Genomic DNA, 15,427 nt, shown 5'->3' with positions numbered 1-15,427 from the left:
AAAGTTGGAAAAAGATACATTCTCTTAATTTGCTTTATCAGAAGTATGACATCAGTAGACCTATGTGACAGAAATGATAAACCATTTTTTTCAGATCAAATGGAAATACTAGATGGAAATTCAAATACATAGAAAAGAAGAGCAGCAGAAATGCTATCTGGATAAATTAAAGAAAACATTTTTTTTTTTAATTTTCTACACAATATGCACCCTTTAAAATAAAATTTAACACTATCATTAATTTATCAATAAATTTAACTATCAATAATAATATATGCAGATTTAATACATTTAACAACTATGACATGAAAAATGTACAATAAGCATATACAGTTATAAAATTACTAAGTTTTATGAGAAGTAGTACAATAATGTACTTATTCTCTTCTCTCCATCTCCCTCTTGGTCTTGGCTCACTCACTCTGAGGGAGAAAATTCATGATATGAACAACCTGGTGAAGAGGCCCATGTAGCATGGTAGGGAAATTCTTTCAAAGTCCACAGGAAACTGAGGTCCTGAATGAAATACCTTGTGAAGAATTAAAGCCTGCAGATAACCATGTAAGTGAACTTGGAAGCAGATCCTGCAGCCCACACGCCTTGAGATGAATGTTGCCCTGGCCAATGGCTTCACTGCATTCTCATGAGAGACTGTGAGCAAGATAACCATGTAAACTGTTCCCAAATTATTGACCCACAGAGATTATAACATAAATATTGTTTGCTATTTTAGCCATTAAGATTTGGGGAAAATTGTTGTACAATGATGGGTAACTAATACATAAAGACAATTGGTTTTCAAAAATATCCAAGATAATTCAGTGGTAAAAGGACACTTTTTCCATAAATGGTGGAAGAAAATTGAATATGTGTATACATATTTAAAAATAGAAACCTTAAATCCTAATTCATAAAATAGATCATAGACCTAAAAGCTAAAACTATAAAATTTCCAGAAGAAAATATAGAAAAATATCTTCAATGAGCTTGGAGTAAGCAAATATTTCTTAGGACATTAAAAATTACTGAGCATAAATTTTAAAAATTGATAAATTGAAACTAATAAAAATTTAAAACTTCTCTATATCAAACCTCATTATGGAGACAATGGATAATCAAGCCACAGATAGGGAGAAAATGTTTGCAATTCATATATTTGAAAAAAGGATTTTTATTCTGAGTATATGAAGACCTCCTATAACACAATAATAAAAATAAAAATTCAAATCTCTCTAAACTTTAAGCCAAACTCTGTAAATAAAGTCATTACCTTCCCCCCCAGTGTGAGACTTGACTCCCAGGAATAAGTCTCCTTGGAAATAAGGAATTATCACCAAGTATTTCTCGATGTGGAAAAAGACCTTGACTAAAAGGGGGAAATATTAAATATAACAGTGTTTCATGGCTAAGAGATTTCAAAGCAGGTTGGAAGTTCATTCTGAAGGTTGCACTTATTCAGATCTCAAGCAGAGTGCACAAATTGAGACAGTAAACAAAGCCTCAAAGAAAAGTGCTCCCAAGGACTTTAGGAACATACAGATAACCATAGGCAAGGCACACAGCCTCCTAAAATCAACACCCCCTTGGCAAGGCTATTTGGGAAGATGTGAAAATCCATTTCCTCAGTACAACATAGTTATACTCATTTATAATTCCTATAATCATGATTCTTCTATTCCTTTTATTTGATCCTATAACTTTCAATAAAGGTATTAAATATATTTCTCAGAGACTCACATTTTAAGCCCTGAACTCCAGCAGTGTTGCAGCCAACTCCTTCTCTCTAGTTCTTTGGGCCTGCCCTGTGGACAAATAACAAAATGATGAGAATGCGCAAGTCTAATCCCCCCAAATCAAGGAGTATCTACAACTTCAAGCAAAACATTTCCTTCTCTCTGCCCCATGTCCCCTCTCAGCCTGAAGCAGTCAGAGTGGATATCATCCTAAATCCCTCCTGGTTGAGAAATGAATAAACGTGGGCAGGTATAACCAGGGACCAAAGCAGATTTATTATTACTGTAGTTGTTATCTTATGTTAATGGAGTAACTTGTAACATTGATGTAAAATAGTGGTTGCCAGGGGTTCAGAGGGGAGGAGGAGGGATGAATAGATGGAAAATAGGGCACTTTTAGGCCAGTGAAACTGTTCTGTATGATACTATAATGGTGGGTACATGGCATTATACATTTGTCAAAGGCTATAAAATTTTACAGCACAAAGCATAAACCATACTGCAAGCTATAGACTTTAGTTAATAGCAATGATTCAATATTGGTTCATTAGTAATAATAAAATACCACACTAATACAAGATGTTAATAATAGGGAAACTGTGTGTGTGTGTTGGGGGAGGGCTGTATATTGGAGCACTCTGTACTTTCTGTGAAATTTTTCTGTAGATCTAAAACTTCTCTGAAGATAAAAAGAAACCCAGTAAAAAATTCAAAAGGTATGAACAGATACTTCACAAAAGAAGACACACAAATGACAAATAAGCATATATAAAGTTGTTTAACATGGTTTTAAATGATGGAAATGCACATTAAAATCTCCATGAATTATACAATCACTTTGGTTATTATTTTGACAGATATTATAAATTTAAACATTTACTCCCTGTAACCTACTTCTAGAAATTTACCTTTCTTCCCAAATTTATATATATATATGTCATATATATACATATATATATATGACAACTAAAAGATCTGTACAAGAATGTTTAGAGAAGCTTAGTCATAATAGTCAAAAACTGGAACCAGCCAAAATACATATGGAAAGGATATTAGATTAACAGTCTCTGATATATTAATGAAGTGGAACACTACTCAGTAGTGAAAACAAATGGATAAATAACACAGCATACATGAATCTCAAAAACATTATGTTGAATCAAAACAGCCAAACACAAAAGAGCATATCCTCTTTAAATCCATTCACATGAAGTTCTAGAACCGTGCTTTCCAATAAAGTAGTCATTCAGTATATCTGGTCATTTGAATTTTAATTTTTTTCAAGTTAAATAAACAATTCATATCTTCAGTGCCACTAGGCATATCTTATGTACTTAATAGCTATACATGATTAGTGACTACCATATTGGAATGTTCATATATGGGGTTCCCATTATTGCAGGACACTCTTTGGGACAGTGCTGTTCTACAGGATGCAAATAAATTTGATGTGTGTTAGAGAACAAGCAAATAACATAAACTGGATCTCTTTTTTTTTTAAGATTTATTTATTTCTCTCCCCTTCCACCTGTCCCCCCGCCCCCCCAGTTGTCTGCATTCTGTGTCCATTCATTGTGTGTTCTTCTGTGTCTGCTTGCATTCTTGTCAGCAGCACTGGGAATCTGTGTCTCTTTTTTGTTGTGTCAGCATTTTGTGTGTGCAGCCCCACTCCTGCACAAGCTGCACTTTTCTTGCACGGGGTAGTTTTCCTTATGGGGTGCGCTCATTGTGTGTAGGGCTCCCCTATGCAGAGAACACCCCTGCATGGCAGGGTACTCCTTGTGCACATCAGCACTGCACATGGGTCAGCTCACCAAATGGGTCAGGAGGCCCTGGGTTTGAACCCTGAACCTCCCATGTGGTAGGTTCTATCCATTGAGCCAAATCCGCTTTCCTGGATCAGTTTTTAGTTGATAATGGGGGATTGACTTGGAAGTGACACACAGGGAGTTTCTGCAATGATGACATGTCCTATATTTTGATTTGTGTGTTGTTTATCAGGGTATATATTAATCTCAAAACTCGTCAAACAATACAGTGGACTAGAGAGAATGGACCCCAATGGTGTCATTGAGAGCAACTGGAATGAGATCATTGATAATTTTAATAATATAAATTTAATAGAATATTTTCTTCGGGGTATCTATGCTTATAGTTTTAAGAAATCTTCACCTATTTAGCAGAGTACTATTATACCTTGTACTAAAGATATGAAAGGAAATTCTGGCACTTGGAGAATATATAGGAGCAACTTGTCATGCCTGCATGGTGGAACCAATGTTTGATGTAAAATGCAAAAACTGCAGGCTGAAGCACCACATACTGTTGTTAGTACTCCAGGAAAAGTGTTTGATATGTTAAGCAGAAGATAAATTTATCCAAAATAGAATAAAATGTTTGTTTTGGATGAAGCAGATGAACTGTTAGGCTGAGGTTTTAAAGATCAAATCTATGAGATTTTCCAAAAGCTGAGTACAAGTATTCAGGTTGTGTTGTTTTCTGCCACAATGCCCAAAAATGTATTGGAAGTGACCAAAAATTCATGAAAGATCCAATTTAGATTCTGGTGAAGAAGAAAGAATTGACCTTTGAAGGAATCAAACAGTTTTATATTAATGTTGAAAGAGAGGAATGGAAGTTGGATTCACTTTGTGACTTGTATGAGACACTGGCAATAAAACCTCATAATTTCTGCACTGCATGGTGATATGCACCAGAAGAAAAGTGATGTTGTCATGAGGGAATTCCCATCAGGGTCAAGCCATGTTCTGATCACAGCTAATTTGTTGCTCATGGAATTGATGTGCAACAAGTGTCTTTGGTTATAAACTATGACCTACCTATCAATTGTGAAAACTATATTCACAGGAGTCAATGGCTGCAGTTGATGATGAGATGGTTTTAAGAAACAGCATTTATGTAATTAAGGACGTGGAGTCATAAGCAAAACTGCACACTGTTTGAATAAAGAAATGGGCAAAGGGGTTAATTAGGGAGGAAAGGTGAGGCTATTAGCTTTGTTACTGAAGAACATAAGAGGATTCTTTGGGACATTGGAACTTTCTACAATACTACGTGGAGGAAATACCAAGGGATGTGGGATGAGAGTTTTGAATGCAGTGCTTGCTGTTGCTGAATAGGCGATCACAATGAGAGTTGTGCTTCTTTGATTGGGAATATCTCAGCCCTGTCTCAATTCTCATTACGAGTCAGAAATACAGATTTTTGATAGAAAAGTGACTTTAGTTATGACCTCTTGTGAGGAAAATCATTGGCTTTATCATCTTTAGAGTTAGACTGTTGAAGTTGGATATAAAAGATGAGGTCCGTAAAATCTTCCTTTCTTTGAAATTTGTTTCTTGGTATTGTAGAAATGGATATATTAGATGTTCTTTATCACTTAATAACATACTTGTGAACCAAAAGATAAAAAAGTGCTGTAAAAATTCAGCACATAACTTTAAACTTTCATATCTGCCTTTATTGTGTTTGTCATTAGCATGAATTTAGAAAGGCCTCTAACAGTTTTTTAGAAAGCATTTGTGTTTTTTTTCTCATTTTTTAATGGTTTTATTTATTTATATTTTAAATGTTACATTAAAAAAATATGAGGTCCCCATATGCCCCCACCCCCCTTACCCCACTCTTCCCACATCAACAACCTCTTTTATCATTGTAGGACATTCATTGCATTTTGTGAATACATTTTGGAGCACTGTGCACCACATGAATAATGGTTTACATTGTAGTCTACACTCTCCCCCAGTCCACCCAGTGGACCATGGCAGGACAGACAATGTCCAGCATCTGTCCCTGCAGTACCACCCAGGACGACTCCAAGTCCTGAAAATGCCCCACAATATATCTCTTCTTCCCTCTCCCTACCGTCAGCAGTTACCATGGCCACTTTCTCCACATAAATGCTACAATTTCTTCCATTACTAATCACAATAGTTCCACAGTAGAATATCAGTAAATCCACTCTAATCTATACTCTATTCCTCCATCCTGTGGACCCTGGGATGGTTATGTCCACTCCACCTCTATATCAAGAGGGGGCTTAGATTCAACATGGATGATGGATGCAATTCTCCTGTTTGCAGCTATAGGTACTCTTGGCTCCCTGGTGTGGTGGTTGACCTTATTCACCTCCCTGTTCACTGGTCAAGGTAAGTTCAACAAACCAGAGGGTAGGAGTTGCAAGTCAGCTGAGATTCAAGGCCTGGCTGTCACATTGACAGTCCAGAGATTCAGGTCTCCTGAGTGTACAACAACCCCAGTGTCAACCATAGGTCCGGTAAAAGTAACAGAAGAGACATGTGTAGGAAGGCCACATCTTAGTCCAACTCCATCACACTCAGGAACACAGACTCCAAGGTAGGGTCAACTGACATGGCCCTGAACTCCAGAGCCATCTGCCATGACCATAGAACCTGTAGGTCTCTGCAGCCCTCAGGAGAACCAGCACCTGGGTTTCCATCTACCTTGGTTGTCTCTGGTACCCTGCTGAGGTGGGCATAAACATCACCCCTCTGATGACCTCCTGACTCTTTTTTGGAGACTAATAGCATAAAAACTCACTCCTTTCCATTTTCCCCTTTTATCCAAAGTCAAAAAGCAGTCATTAGCACCTGATATTAAATGCAGGCTGAGATATTCTGCTGGTCTGAGTTGGCCCCCTTTATTCAAGGTCTTTTTCTAGTTACATCATCAGCTAGTGCTTGGTAGTAATCCCTTGGCACCATGTAGGCTAATCCCCAGGAGCCATGTGCCATACTGGGGGAAGGTAATGCATTTACATTCTGAGTTTGGCTTAGAGAGTGACCACATTTGAGCAACATGGAGGCTCTCAGGAGGTACCTCTTAGGCACCCTGCAGCTCTAGGCCTAGTTCATATTTCAGACGCACAGGCTTATAAGTATAGTCATCAGTATTAAGGGCTCATTGTTGGACCATCCTTTTTTGGTCTTTATCATTGCCCTTGGGGGATTGTTGCTGTTCCATTGGGGATTGTGATAGAGCTCCCCTGGCTAGGAACTCAGCATTCCCTCAGCTGTAGTTTTTAATTGTAACTACTATGAAAATATCCAAACATTTTTATGTACTCTGTATACATGCACTGGAGAACTCCCTCCCAACCATGTGCCCCCTATCAATAACACCCCACACCAGTGTTCCTCCCATGTTGAACCTCTCTGTGGTCCAAAACTTCTTAAAAAATGAAGCCTAATATATTGCCAGGCTCCATTAATAGTAAAATGGACTATAGTGATGGGTTTAAAGGTTAGATGTAGAAAACATATTAATTTAGACAAATTTTTAAAAGTAAAAAAATTGGGGTATCAAAAATGAAAAACTGGAAAAGCTTTTGCCTTTCATCACTGCTATAGGTGTTGCCCTGTATGTACAGAGGCAAGGCAATTTCTTTCATTTCTTTCTCAGTGTCTAAATCCTTTCTTTATTTTTCTAATTATTAAGTTTGTCTTCAGAAAAGTTTTAGATCACAGTAATTCACATATACAATACACAGTACTCCCACATATCCAACATCACTTTGTTTCTTTCACAGCTGTGATCTTTTTACATGTTCATATTATATTTGCTGCAGCTGATGTACAGATATTGAAACAATAGCTTTCAAACATGGTTCCATTTGTGTTTACATTATGGTTTATATTTTAATTTTTAATTTAAATTTTCTAAAGTTTTAGTTGTCTTATATTTTACATTGTGGTTTGCACTTTAGCCCATAGACTTTTATACATTTTTGTTGTAATTTAACATGTCCTATATCCATCATTGCATGATCTTATGGAACACTTCCATTGCCCCACAGTTATACTGATTTCATCTATTCAATACCTCTACACCCTCCCATCAGGGCCCACAGTGACAATCAATCTTCCTACTTGAAGGACCATATTCAGAGATACTTGCAACAATGTTGAGGGCTTGATATATTTGACTGCCCTAAGCCATTGGGAGCCACCAATTCTCTTGAGAGATACAATTCCTTCTGTTTGAGAACCTCAGTCCTCCCCAGGAAGTGGGTATACCTTCACTCTCATCATGTGGTCTCCATCCAATGAAATAACCCACTATGACAAAATGAGCACCCACACACTCCCTAGAAGCCTGCCCTGTGTCAGATGCCACCCCTTAAGCATCTCAAACAGATGACCTTCCTTATTATATTTTCTAAAGAGTTTTCTCAACATCATAGTTCCAACCATATACCTGAGAATTTCCTATGTTCAAATGTTCCCTCCCCCCTACCCCCCAATTTCTTGGGCCATCTGACCCATCCTCCCTTCCTAGCCCCCTCAAGCCCACAAAGCCCCACCCAAAGGTATCTCTATGTCCCCATTTTATCCCTTCCCTGTACAAATACTTACCTCCAGCTTATCATAGATTTTACCCATGTAGGTGTCAGCTCGCAACCTTCCTCTCTCCCCTAACTTCCTTTAAGTTTATCATCCAGTCTCTAGCTCTCTGAGACAGCTTGGTTTACCTATTTCATATCAGACAGGTCATGTATTATTTGTCCTTCAATGACTGAGTTGCTTCACTCAACATAAGGTTCTCAAGATTCCTCCATGTCATCACATATGTTTGAACTGTATTCATTCTTACAGCTTAGTAGTATTCTATTGTATGTATATGCCACATTTTATTTATTCATTCATATGTTGATGGGCATTTGGGTTGATTCCAACTTTTGGCAATAGTGAATAGTGCTGCTATGAACATTGGTGTGCATATATTGGTTTGTGTCCTTTTATTCAGTTCTACTGGGTATATACCCAGCAGTGGAATTGCTGGGTCATATGGCAAATCCATAGCTAGTTTTGTGAGAAACCATCAAACTGTCCTCCAGAATGGCTGGATCCTTCTGCATTCTCACCAGCAGTGGATGAGTTTTCCCATTCCTCCACATCTTCTACAGCTCTTGTAGTCTTCTGATTTTTTGATAGCTGCCAGTCTCATGGGAGTAAGATGGTATCTCATTGTAGTTTTGATTTGCATTTCCCTAATAGCTAGTGATTTTGAGCACTTTTTCATGTGCTTTTTAGCCATTTGTATTTCTTCTTTGGAGGAGTATCTGTTCAAATCCTTTCCCCATTTTTTAAATGGGTTGTTTGTCTTTTTATTTTCGAGATATGGGCATTCTTTATATATGCAGGATATAAGTCTCCTATCAGATATATGGTTGCCAAATATTTTCTCCCACTGTGTAGGCTTACTTTTCCCTTTCTGGACAAACTCCTTTGAGGTACAGAATGCTGTAATTTTGAGGAAGTCCCATTTATCCATTAGTTTTTTTGCTGCTCATGCTTTGGGTGTGAAGTTCATGAAGCCATTTCGTATTACAAGGTCCTGTAAATGTTTCCCTATATTGCTTTCTAAGGTCTTTATGGTCTTGGCTCTTATGTTTAGGTCTTTTATCCATGTGAGTTGATTTTTGTATAAGGTGTGAGTTGGTAATCCTCTTTCATTCTTTTACATATGGGTATCCAGTTCTCCAGGCAACATTTGTTGTAGAGGCCATTCTCTCCCAGTTGAGAGGGATTGGTGGCCTTGTTGAATATCATTTGACTGTATATATGGAGATCTATATCAGAACTCTCAATTCAGTTCCATTGGTCAGTGCGTCTATCCTTGTGCCAATACCATGCCATTTTCACTACTGTAGCTTTGTAGTATGTTTTGAAGTCCAGTAGTGTGATTCCCCCAGTTTCATTTTTCTTTTTCAATATGTCTTTGGCTATTCAGGGCCTCTTTCCTTTCCAAATAAATATCATAGTTTTCTAGTTCATTGAAGAATACTGTGTTGTTTTTTATTGGGATTGCATTGAATCCATAGATCAGTTTTGGTAAGATAGATATCTTAATTATATTTAGTCTTCCTATCCATGGACAGGGAATATTCAAATTATTTAGATCTTCTTTGATTTCCTTGAACAGTGTTGTCTAGTTCTCTGTGTATAAGTCTTTTATATCTTTAGTTAAATTTATTTCTAGGTATTTGATTTTTTTATTTACTATTGTAAATGGCATTTGTTTCTTGATTTCCTCCTGAGATTGCTTATTATTGTTTCTATGATGTATGACATTTATTGATTTTCTTATGTTGAACCATCCTTGCATACCAGGAATGAATCTCCCCACTTGCTCATGGTGTATAATTCATTTAGTTATTGTTGAATATGATTAGCAAGTATTTTGTTGAGGATTTTCACATCTAGGTTCATTAGAATGATTGGTCTGCATTTTCCTTTCTTGTGGTGTCTTTGTTTGGCTTTGGGACTAGGGTAATGTTGGCATCATTGAATGAGTTAGGTAATGTTCCTTTTTTTTTATTTTTTGGAAGAGTTTAAGCAAGATTGGTGTTAGTTTTTTCTGTAATGTTTGGTAAATTCACCTGTGAAGCCATCTGGCCCAGAGCTCTTCTTATTTGGGAGGTTTTTAATGACTGATTCTATCTCTTTACTGGTTTGTTAAGATTGGTTTGTTAAGATTGTCAATTTCTTCTTTCATCAATGCAGGTTGCTTATGTGTTTCTAGGAATGTTTCCATTTCTTCTAAATTGTCCTTCTTGTTGGCATATAGTTTTTCAAAGTATCCTCTTATGATAGTCTTTATTTCGGTGGGGTCAGTAGTGATATCACCCTTCTCATTTCTTATTTTGTGTTTGCATCTTCTCTCTTTTTTTCTTTGTTCGTATAGCTAAGGGTTTGTCAATTTTATTGATCTTCTCAAAGAACAAGCTCTTGGTTTTTTTATTTTTTCAAGTATTTTCTTATTTTCTATTTCCTTTAATTCTGCTCTGATCATTGGTCTTTCTTTCTTCTTTCTTTGGGTTTAGTTTTTTTTTTTTAACTAATTCCCCCAAGGGCACAGTTAGTTCTTTAATTTTAGCTCTTTCTTCTTTTTTGATGTATGAATTTATGGCTACAATTTCCTTCTCAGTACTGCTTTTGCTGTATACCATAAGTTTTGATATGTTGTGTTACAATTTTCATTCATTTCAAGGTAGTTATTGATTTCTTTTGAGATTTCCTCCTAGACCCACTGTTTTTCTAAGAGTGTGTTATTTAACTTCCATATCTTTTTGCCAAATCTGGGTCTCTGGCCCTTGCAGATTTCCAGCTTCATTCCACTGTGAAAAGAGAAATTATTTTGTATGATTTCAATCTTTCTGAATTCATTGAGACTTTTTCTGTGGCCTAGCATGTGGTTTATCTTGGAGAATGATCCATGTGCACTCAAGAAGAATGTATATCTGCTGTATTTGGGTATAATTTTCTGTATATGTGTATTAGGTCCAGCTAATATGTTGTTCAAAGTCTTTGTTTCTTTATTTATTTATTTCTTTATTCCCTTTTGAGATGTTCTGTCCAAAGTTGATAGTGGTGTATTAAAGTCCCCTACTATAATTGCAGAGGCATTTATTCCTTCGCTTAGTTTTTCCAGTGTGTGCCTCACATAATTGGAGGAATCCTTGTTAGAAGCATAAATGTTTATGGTTGTTCTTTCTTCTTGAAAGATTATCCATTTCACCAATATGTAGTGTCCATCTTTGTCTCTCACTATTGTTCTGCATTTAAATTCTGTTTTGTCTGATATTAATACAGTTACTCTTGCCCTTTTTTGTTTATAGTTTGCCTGTAAAATTGTTTTCCAGTCATTCACTTTCAACCTCCTTGAATCCCTGGGTCTAAGATGTGTTTCTTGTAGACAGCATATAGATGGGTCGTATTTCCTTATCCAATCTTCCAGTCTGAGTCTCTTGACAGGTGAGTTTAATCCATTGACTTTCAGTGTTATTACTTTCAAGGAATTACTTATATTAGGCATATTTTCTTTGGATTTTTGTTTGTAATGGTTTATATGATTTTTTGCTCTTACAGTCTGCTCCAACTCTGTCTCTCCTGTTTTTTTTTTTTTTCTTTCCTCCTGCAGAACTCCCTTTAGTATTTCTTGAAGAGCAGGATTCTTGTTGGCATACACTCTTAGTTTCTGCTTATCTGTGAATATTTTGAACTCTCCATCAGTTTTGAATGCCAGCTTTGCTGGATAGAGTATTCTTGGTTGAAAATTCTTTTCTTTTAGTACCTTGACTATGTCAAACCACTGCCTTCTTGCTCCATGGTTTCAGATGAGAAATCAGCACTTAATCTTATGGAACCTCCTTTGTATGTGATGGTTCTCTTTTCTCTTTCTGCTTTTAGTATTTTCTCTTTGTTTTGAGCATTGGGTAATTTGACAAGTATATCTCTTGGGATAGGCCTGTTGGGATTTATGCTGTTTGGGGTGCCTTGGGTTTCCTGGACATGTACATCTATCTCCCTCAATAGGTTTGGGAAATTTTCAGCCATTATCTCCTCCAACACCCCTGTGGTCCCCTTTCCCTTCTCTTCTCCTTCTGGGATGCCTATAATGTGTATGATTGTGTGTTTTGAATTGTCATTCAGGTCCCTACATCCCTGCTGGATTTTTTCTCTTTGTATTGATCAGTTTTACTATGTTTGATTTCAGATGTCCTGTCTTCCACATCCCTAATTCTTTCCTCTACCTCTTCCAATCTGCTCTTATTTGCTGAGATTGTATTTTTGATTTCTTGAATTGTGCTTTTCATCACCATTGTATCTGTTTTCTTTTTGTGTATGAGTTCAATTTCTTCTGTATTCTTTCCAAGTGTTTTGTTCACAGTCTTAATCCCTTCCTCCACTTCATCAAATTGGTCCCTACTCTGTGTTTTGAGATCTTTAATTATTTGTTCAATTTTCTGCCCCTCTTCCTAGTTTTTGTTTGTTCATTGAATTGGGCCATGTTTTCCTAATTATTGGTTTGGTTTGTATTTTTTTGTTGCTGTCTGCTCATCATTTTATCTTGAAGGGTTTAATCATTTGCTTAGCTTATTTGTCTAGTCTTGGGATTCAATTGGTTGTTTTATTGCTCGCATTAAGTCTTCTATTTGTCACTTTGTTGGTTTTATTCTATTTCCTTGTTTTTGGCTAAGTTCACTCAAAGGAAAATATTAAGGCCAGCAAAAGCAAAAGGAGTAAGAAAAGAAAATGTATAATAGTAGTATTGATAGTAAATGTTAACAGAGGAATTGTGTGAGATATAGGAGAATGGATATTAAACTCCTGTGAGCTGTGTAGAGTTATAACAGTAAGAAAAGTAGAGGACCTATAATGAGACAGTAAACTGAATACGGGGAGGAATATATTATGAATTAAAAGGCCAGTGTGTTCAGGAGAGAGGGAAAGAGAAAAGAAAGGACAATAATATAAAGTGAATAAAAGTCAGAAAACAGAACAAAGGTATTAAAAATAAAAATTCAGAAAAATTGGGTGCCAAACAAAGATAGGTGGAAACTAAGAGAAACAATAAATGATGGAAGATATAAAGATGTAGAGGAAAGGGGATAGTGTTGGTGGTCAAAATCAATACACACTGAAAAGAGGAAATGGAGGATGAGGAAACACTGCAAATTCAAATTGCTCCCTTCAGCACGTAATATAAAATAAATGAAAAAGAAAAGAAAGAATTAAAAAGAAAAAAAAGCAACAAAGGGGGGAAGCAAGTAAGAAAAAGAAAAAGAGAAAGAGAAAAAAAGAAAAAAGAAAAAAAGGGCCTTTGGGGGATAAAGAGGAAGGAAAACAGGAAAACAAACCAACAAAAAAGACCAGACAAAGTTTCAAGCAAGGAATCCTCTTTGCAGTTAAATAAAATGCTTAGGAACCTGACACTGCCCCTTTCCCCATTGGGGTCCTTGGGAACCAGCTCAGCACAGAAAACAATGATTCTTAATTTCCAAAGATAGAGCACCCACACCTCACCAGAAACCCCAAATATGTTATTGGGAGCTTGGAAAGCACGTCCTACAGTCCTTCTCCCTTAGGTGTGCTACAGGAGTGCTAGTTGATTTTCTGACTCTACCTTTTCCCAGATCAAGTTTCCTATCCCAGGGCATTAAGGTACATTGTGCTTTTTCAGCAGATTCACCTCTCCTTTCTTCCCAGGCTTTCCCCAAGCCAGCTGGCATGCTCCTTCAAGCTCGAAAAAAAGGGGGGTGGGGAGGGGAGGACCAGAAAATTGAACCCACACTTGTTTGATCCCTGTGCACTTCCCACCAAATCCCTCCCACTCACAGAGTCAGTCCAAACTGGAGGGCTAGGGTAATCCTGGACCTCAAGGAGCACTGAATTTGGGAAAGGGAAGTCCAATATATTGCAGACTCAGGGTATGTGGGTCTGTGGAATGTGAGCTACAGGGGCTTAGGGGACACAGACCTGGGGATCATGCATCTGGGGAACATGGGGTTTGGGAACACCACCACACAACCAACAGTTTTCAGGGAATACTGTGGCCACCAGCCCTAAGGGAAAGGGTCCTGCCTCCCCACAACTTCCAGCTTCTGTGCTTGAAACCCGCATTTCTACCTTTAGCAAGCACTACTTCTGTCAGTCTCTCCAAATCGATGTCCATACATCTCTTGCCTTGTGAGCCCCCGAAATAGCCCTCTCTGGCAAGATTCTAACCCTACCCAGCTGCTTCTTTGCAGTAGAGATTATGAGGTTCACTCACTCAGACACCATCTTGTCCCACCTCTCCCTTTTCAGAAAGCATTTGAATGCATTTTGTTTGGTATTGTATTTACTCAATAAAGTATTTAACTAAGTGTGCGCTGAACCCTGCTGCTAAGTCCCAGCAAGTGATCATACCTAGGTAGGGTTAAACCCAGTAAAATTGCCATATTGTACATGACTTAATGAAGTTTGAATGTTAAATAAATTGTATATTCACTTGAAAAAACTCTGTATTTTATTGCATGTGAATTACACCTCAGTGGAATTCATTTAAGAAAAACAAATAAATTATCTGGATCTGGCAGATTTATGCAAACAAATAGATTCTTCCTGGGCATCCATACAAGGTGACTATTCATACAATCATTCTCCTTATCCTAGAGAAAATGAACATTGCCCTAGCTGTTTGGTAACTTTGAGATTATGAAAGCTGCCACAGCAAGGCAGGAATGTCCTCAAGGTAACTCGAGATAAGTTGCTAGAGACATACTTAGAAATGAGAACTATAAGAAATACATTGAAGTTTAGAGCAAATTTTAGTGAAGATTTTAGGTGTTATTGACAGACAGAATATATTGGAAACAAAAAGACCTAAGGCCTGCCACATTGTTAAAGGAGTTGTATTGCCAAACAACCTCAATACTGGCCTAAAAAATTTTTTTAGCTTTAAAACAATCCTTGGGCTTACAAATTTCATGAGCACAAAAGCAAGTTTCAAAAACAAGGCATTCTAAGGAAGGCATACTTCTTAATATCCATTCCAGATGTAGCCTTGGGGAATAATATATAAAGAAATGCACTGAAAAGAGCAGAATGAAGGATATGATCAGGGAACATCACCCTTGTAAACTTACAAGTAGTACATAATGCTTACCTACATCATTGCTTTGAACTAATATTTTTCATTTTTCCCTTTTACAAATGCTAATGTGTATTGAAGCTACATGATCTCTGCTTTACCATACTTTTATGAGTGTGTGTATGTAGGCAGTAGAAAATTTGTGTGTTTTTCTCCTCATAGATTGTTGAACAACAAGAGGTCACATTTGGAGTAGAAAACTGCATATCACCTGGAGATCATGGGATTTGAACTGA

The 15,427-nt window shown here is 37.0% G+C and overlaps 1 pseudogene; it reads left to right on the top strand.

The window, feature by feature from the left end:
• Positions 1–3,784: 3,784 nt before the first annotated feature.
• Positions 3,785–4,869, top strand: LOC101423456 (eukaryotic initiation factor 4A-II pseudogene; annotated as a pseudogene).
• The last annotated feature ends 10,558 nt before the right edge of the window (positions 4,870–15,427 follow it).

The sequence above is a fragment of the Dasypus novemcinctus genome, chromosome 10, assembly GCF_030445035.2.
Source record: "Dasypus novemcinctus isolate mDasNov1 chromosome 10, mDasNov1.1.hap2, whole genome shotgun sequence".
In the NCBI taxonomy this organism is placed as follows: domain Eukaryota; kingdom Metazoa; phylum Chordata; class Mammalia; order Cingulata; family Dasypodidae; genus Dasypus; species Dasypus novemcinctus.
Note: the sequence above shows the minus strand (reverse complement) of the source record. Positions and strands in the feature narration are given on the sequence as shown.